This window comes from Coptis chinensis, chromosome 5 (genome assembly GCF_015680905.1).
Source record: "Coptis chinensis isolate HL-2020 chromosome 5, ASM1568090v1, whole genome shotgun sequence".
Lineage (NCBI taxonomy): Eukaryota > Viridiplantae > Streptophyta > Magnoliopsida > Ranunculales > Ranunculaceae > Coptis > Coptis chinensis.
In genome coordinates, this window is record NC_141460.1 from 1,670,001 (window position 1) to 1,676,613 (window position 6,613).

Genomic DNA, 6,613 nt, shown 5'->3' on the forward strand with positions numbered 1-6,613 from the left:
AGAGGATCGGGGCTTCCACTCCTTAGGAGGGGGAGGACGGTAAAAGGGTGTGGATAGACAGCTGATATGCTGCAAGTCAGGGATGGGCAGTAATGGAGTCACGGTAGTGGGATGGATACCTAGCTGATCAGCCTAGGCAGAACCTAGGTCGCGAAGTCTTTGGAAAATAGGGCAAGTGATCTGAGCGTAAATTTGGGATTTGGAGTCCGGACGCCAACCTGCAAACAAGAGAGACTGTGGATTAGTGGATAACTTGAATAGCGCAACAGGGATGGTGGAAAGATCTAGGATACTCACCACTGGTGATGAAGGCGAGATGGTTAAGTGTTAAGTCAGAAGGAACGTCTGCGGACAGAAAGTTGCCCGATACATATAGCGGGTAGTGATGCCACACCTTGTCGGAAGTGGTGACACGGAAGAGGAATGTTTGCTTCATAGGTCATACGCAAAAGGACTGGTACCTGTCGCCTACATCTTTAGTACTCTTCTTGAGGTAGTATTAAGAGAAGATGCCACAGCTACTTATCTTGGGTTCGCCGGTTTTGTTATATGAATTCGTAGCATACATAATCTGCCAAAAATTACCAATGCCTTGGCAGGGGGGAATGTTGAAATGGTTACATACCTCGACATCAAGACGAGTGAGGGGAAGCCGTAGACTGGCAATGATTTGGCCTACAGTAACAACAAGATACCCCGGGCGGCGAGGAACCAAGTGAAGGTAGTGGGTGACGGAGGGCACGTGCTCTAATTCTTTGTCGGCTGGGATCCCATAGGCTGCCCTAATAGCAACCAAATTAGGTCTACGATATCTAGATGGGGTGGTAGTAGAGTGCCCTGGCAGCCAGAGGTAGAGGGGGCCGCAGCAGGTTCAAAAAGGGGGGAGACGCTACCTCAGTAGAACGAGAAAAGGAGGAGGCACCGGAACCCGGGGCCGACATCGGAAAAGGAGACGAACAGATTCTAGATGTGGAACCAACGCAGAAACAGTACAAACTAAAGAGGACAAAGCTTAGAAAAGTTACCAAGCGAGGGGAAGAGTGAGATGATGAGCCTAGAGGAAGAACCTGGGCGGAAAGAGAGCACACCACTGGTGATATCGCTAGGGAGAGGCAAATAAACTGGTGAGGGATCGAGAGAAGAAGGTAAAATAGGGAGGAAAGCTAAGAGAAAGGGGAAAACTGAAAATAGAGTGGGGAAGGAAGAAGAAAGAGTGAAGTTTAAATAAAATGGAGGGTAAAAGAATAAATTCCAAGGCGGTGAGGAAATCGAAGAGTCGGTAGATGTTCCAGCCAAAGGTTGACACGTGGAAGTTTGAGAAACGAGGCACCGTAGAAAACATACGTGATGATGACCCATCCCATCACACCCATCTCGAGGGGAAATGACCTCGATTAGAAAAGAAAGGAAGTAATGGGAATTCTCGACCCCGGACCACTCAAATGGCCACAGAGTCGAGAAGGGGCATTTGTAGTGGCCTAATAGTGGATAGTGGAATGGGTCAACGGAGAAGGAAAGGGAGCACTGTAGTAAAGGAAGTCTGGGAGTATGGGATCGTGTCCACGGAACCATAGACAATGGATATGGCATGTGTACGGTTGGAAAGGGAACCGAGGGATGAAGGGGGAGATGGACAATCTAGATTGGGGTGACCCAGTAAGGGAAAGGAAGCTTAATAAGATAACCTGGGTAGTATGAGAACACAGCCGTGGAACCCTAGATTACGGACGTGGACTAGGTACGGGAAAAAGGAGGGCCATAGATGGGAAGACAGGTGGACGATCCAGATACTAGGGAAAAGGGTATAAAAAGAAGGGGAAAGGAACAGAAAAGAGGAGGCTGCACAGTAAGAAGAAGAGAGAAAAGAGAAAGAGTGTAAAAAAGAGAGGAGTGATGGGGTGTTTGTAATCTTAAGCTTTTTAGTCCAATCTACTTGTTTGAGCTTGTATTTGAGGTTCTTACAAGGGAATTCTTAGTGGTTCAAGGCTTTGTTGCATACAGTCAATGCAACCGCACTATGCGAAACGAGACTTAGCTTAGGACAACACATTTTTTTTTTGGCCACTTATCATTTTAATGTCTCTTCTTTGCTTGAGGACAAGCAAAGTGCTGTTTGGGGGTGGTGTGATAAGCACTAAAAACTCTAATATTAAATCCCGAGAAACATAGCATTTTGGTAAATTATGTGTTTAATAATCATGTAATAATTATATTTTTCGTACTTTTGCAGGTTTCCGCAGTTAACGTGAATATGATAATAAAACATGCATCGGCACGGAATCTTGGAATTCTTGAAGTCTTCCCACTAAGCCCCAGTGAAGCCCAACAAAGCCTGACTAGAGCCGAAGTTTCCAAAGGAACAAAACCAGTGTAGAACGGGTACACATGTAGAGAAGCAGCAAACTTCCGAAGCTCACATCTTTCAAACCTGAACACCGAATTCGGCTAGTGAACTGCCAGAGCAACCAAGGCGATGAACTCTACGTAAAGCCAGAAAGTTGTAAAAACGCCAAAATCGGCGCCGCCACTGGACACACCTCGTGGACCCACTCTGCGGGCCCAAAAGGAATGACGAGTCAACATAGGCAGGTGGCAAGTGATGCTCACAATTTTGTGCCACTTTGCAAAAGGAAAAGACACGTACCAATTCAATGTTTTGAATTGAATTGGGCAAAAGGACAAAACAAAACATAAAAGGACAAAACAAATTATAATAGGACAAAACTTTGTATTTACAAAGTTTTGGGCTTAGCAATTGAATGAAACAAAACCTTTTGATGTTTGGTCTTCACGTGAAGGGTCTGGAGCCTATATATATGTGAGGGGGTCTTAAATATTTCTTCCTTCAGCTTTTACGCTTTAGCTTTGGCTCATTAGTTAGATAGTGTTAGATATAGTCTGTAGCTTTCATTCCAGTACGTAGTTTACATTCCGTCATTTTCCCTTTTAGCAGCTTCAAAATTGTAAGTCTTTCTTCTTAATAAAAGTCATTTCTTTTCAAGTTTAATTTCTGTTCTGCATTTACTTATTTATTATATACAGCAAGTTCAATTATTCATCCAATGACCATGAGCTAACCCCCTTCAAGGGGAGGGTTATAATGCTCGTGTGAGGATCCGAATTGACGCTTTTATGTTCCAGAATCACTACTTAGGAATTAGGTGTAGATTATACATCCGGTCCCAAAATGATTGAGATTGTACAAGTTTGGAGTGCTGATGCTCCAGAACAGTCTCGCGAGAGACCCAAAATGTCTCACGCACGACTCTATGGTGTCAGACAGCTCTCCAATTTGTCCAGCTGATGTAGAATCAAACCAGGAGTTGAAATGATATTCCAAAGATGAAATATTAGTTCAACTCCTTATGCTAGTGCGATGCGCTTAGAGATGTGTGCATTTCGCTAGAGATCGATACTCGACGTCGTCTCGGGTTTTTCTATGAACTCGAGACAGATTAGAGCTGTAGTGATGTGGTAGTATAAACTGTTGAAAATGATTCTTGCATGAGTACTATTAACCTTCTCCCTATTTCTCTATCTTGTTTATTTACGTCAAAATCACCGTTATTAATTTACATTACTTGCATTACCTTTAATTTACTGAAACCAACTAAATAACCTAAAATCCTACTCACCAAAAGTTGTAAATCCAGTTGTAAACCTTGCCGAGCCCTAAGGTTTGGACTATCCCTTACTCGACCTATCCTACCAAACCCACGTGAGTAAGGTAACTTGACTAAATGAACGACTAACGGACTTTGGACTTTGGACTGTGGACTTCAGACTGTGGACCTATTGGACTTAAGTAAAACCAACCCGGAAATTAACGTTTTATCAGGCACTTATTGACACGATGAAGGCCCTCAAAGACTTAGGCCTGGATGTGGTGAAGGGTATTGTCACAATGTTTCGACCCCCACCTACGTGGCAAACGTCCATTGGTAGGAGTCTCCATTTTATTCATTTAATCAACAGGGCTAAAGTCCAATTTGCAATACCATAGATTGATGTACAAGCTCATTAACTCATGTGTCTAAGGTTGAACCTTAGCCACATTAATTTATGTCCAGATTCGTTTCGTATCAAAAAGATAATCATCAATTAAGAGTCATGATCAATTGAAATTACTTGAGCTACAATAAATCTCTACTCTACACATATAAATAAAAAAAACTACTTTTTCATACAGAACTACGTTCTTGAGACTTGATCCCATCGATAATTTGGGTACGTAGGCTTCTTTATTTTTTACATCCAGCTTCTTTATTTTTTACAAGGCATGAGATATTTCCGCTCAAAACTTTTCTTCGTAGACTTTTCATCGATATCTTTTGCTCGTAATTCTGCCATTCCTCAACCTGCGACAAAAGTCCCAAACTTTTCATCATCATCTTTTGCTCGTAATTTTGTCATAATTCTATAATTTCTCCGTGATCCAACAACTTCTTTTCTTTATTACTTTCTATTTTTGTGTTTCGGTCAGTGTCACAACAAGAGTACCAACAATGCCTTCCCTGCTGTCGGCAGCAAGAGCAAGGCCAGCAGCAACAATGACAAGGAGATAGCAGATGGGAACAACAAGAGCAGAGAAACAATCTTTACTTCCTAGACGAAGAAAGCTTTGAAGATCGGTTCAGGACTTAACATGGATACACCAGAGTTTCCCAGAGGTTCTCTCAAATTTCAAGTCTTCTTCAGGGAATTGAAAACTATCGTTTAGGCCTCTTTGAAGCAAAATCCTAGCACTTTAATGATTCCTCACCATGTTGATGCTGAAACTTTTTTCTTGTTAGAGGAAGAGGAAGTATCAACCTAATCCACCAACAGAACAAGGAGTCATACAACCTTGAACGCGGAGATGTGATTAGGGTCCCTGCAGGTGCTTTGATCTACTTAATTAATAGAGATAGCAATGACAAGTTCCAGATTGCCTCACTCTTTCAACCTGTTTCTACATCCTCAACACATTCATGGAGTTTTTTGGCGTTGGTGGTGAAAATCCAGAGTCTTTCTTCAATGTCTTCAACGATGAGATCCTTGAAGCCTCATTTAATACTGAGAGGGAAAGACTAGATAAGTGTTCAAACTTATACTGTGGGTCAAATATTCTAGTCCATATGAAATTACTATTCTAGTCCAACTTATACTGGACACTAGCTATATCTCTTTTCAAATCCGATTAAATTTCACAGCCACACCAATTCCAATCATTATTAGGCACGCACATGTTTTTGCCAAAATTTGTTTTTACTCACTATCATATTCCAAGCTCTGGTTGGTTAATGTAAGTTAATACATTAACATGCTATTCGAGTTATAGAACATACCTCTTGTCCAGCAGAAGAAACCCAAAGTCAAAGAATGATAACCTTGTGAGTTGTTACTAGCCTTGTCTCTAGAGAAGGATTGTTACTAGAATCAATCCCCTTTGTATCCACACCTTATGCCCCACCCCCTTGGTGAATGGAGAAAGAAGAGAGTCGAGAATTATTTTCTTTCCTTCTGCTTGTTGTGTCTCTAATACCTACGTAAGGTATATAAAACCAACCAAGCAAATATCTAACTCCCACGACTCTTGCGCAACAAGAGATTCATGATAAATTATATTCTATCCAATGTATATTCTATCTAGTAGGACTACGATCCTACGATCCAGGGAGTAGCTTAAATTGGGGATGGATCCTTGATCCTTGTGGGCGGACCTAAGTGGTCCAACCCACTTATATCTCCCACTCGCCCACATAGGGCAAATCTCAATATCTCTATTACTCATCTTTGCATATAGGGAATAAGGTGTGCAACCTCACGAGAAGAACAAAGAGCAACAGGAGCGATATTATTAAGTTTTCACCCAACTAATAAAAATGGATCACCCAGAAGCATCTCGTATATGCCTTAGACATTGTTGATTACATTGGAATCAGCACTCTTAATCCCTCATATCAAGCAGTGCTACATCCCCTCCTTGTTTTGTACTCATGACATATTAAAATATAGTCACGGGCCCGCTATGAGTCACAAAATAGATGTAATATCAAAAAGTCTTCCCTAAACATTCATGCCATTTCAATTATATTCAATCGCTTTCCTAGAAATGCCCTGTAATACGGTTAATATCGTCGTACTTAGGAAGCACACTAAAGTAGCGTCACCAAATATTCTCTTCATGACATAACCTTAGGTTAAGAAAGGCATACTATGGGAAAATGTTTTAATTATCCCAGTGGCTCACATAACAATGAAGATGGGATTATTCCTTGTTCTCACTTTCGGTCGGCAAAGCACATACAATATGTTATGTACGCTATGGTGTTATCCCATAAAAATGGGTATGTCACTTGCAAAACTGTAACACCATACAAATCTTAGTCTAGTCGCTTAACAAGCGCCTAACTTGAGTTTTATCCCAGTCACTTTCTAGCGCCTGTCAAGAAAAACACTCATATTAGAAACTACGAGGCTACATAAAATTGTGGATAAATTTTATGTTCGACCTTTATTTTATAAGGTCTCATCTTAGTTCTAACTAAGGCGACATTCAAGAAATTAAAAAATATTCTTTTCACTCTTCTAGCGCTAAGAATATAGATGTCTCATCTTGCTCGCTCTCTCC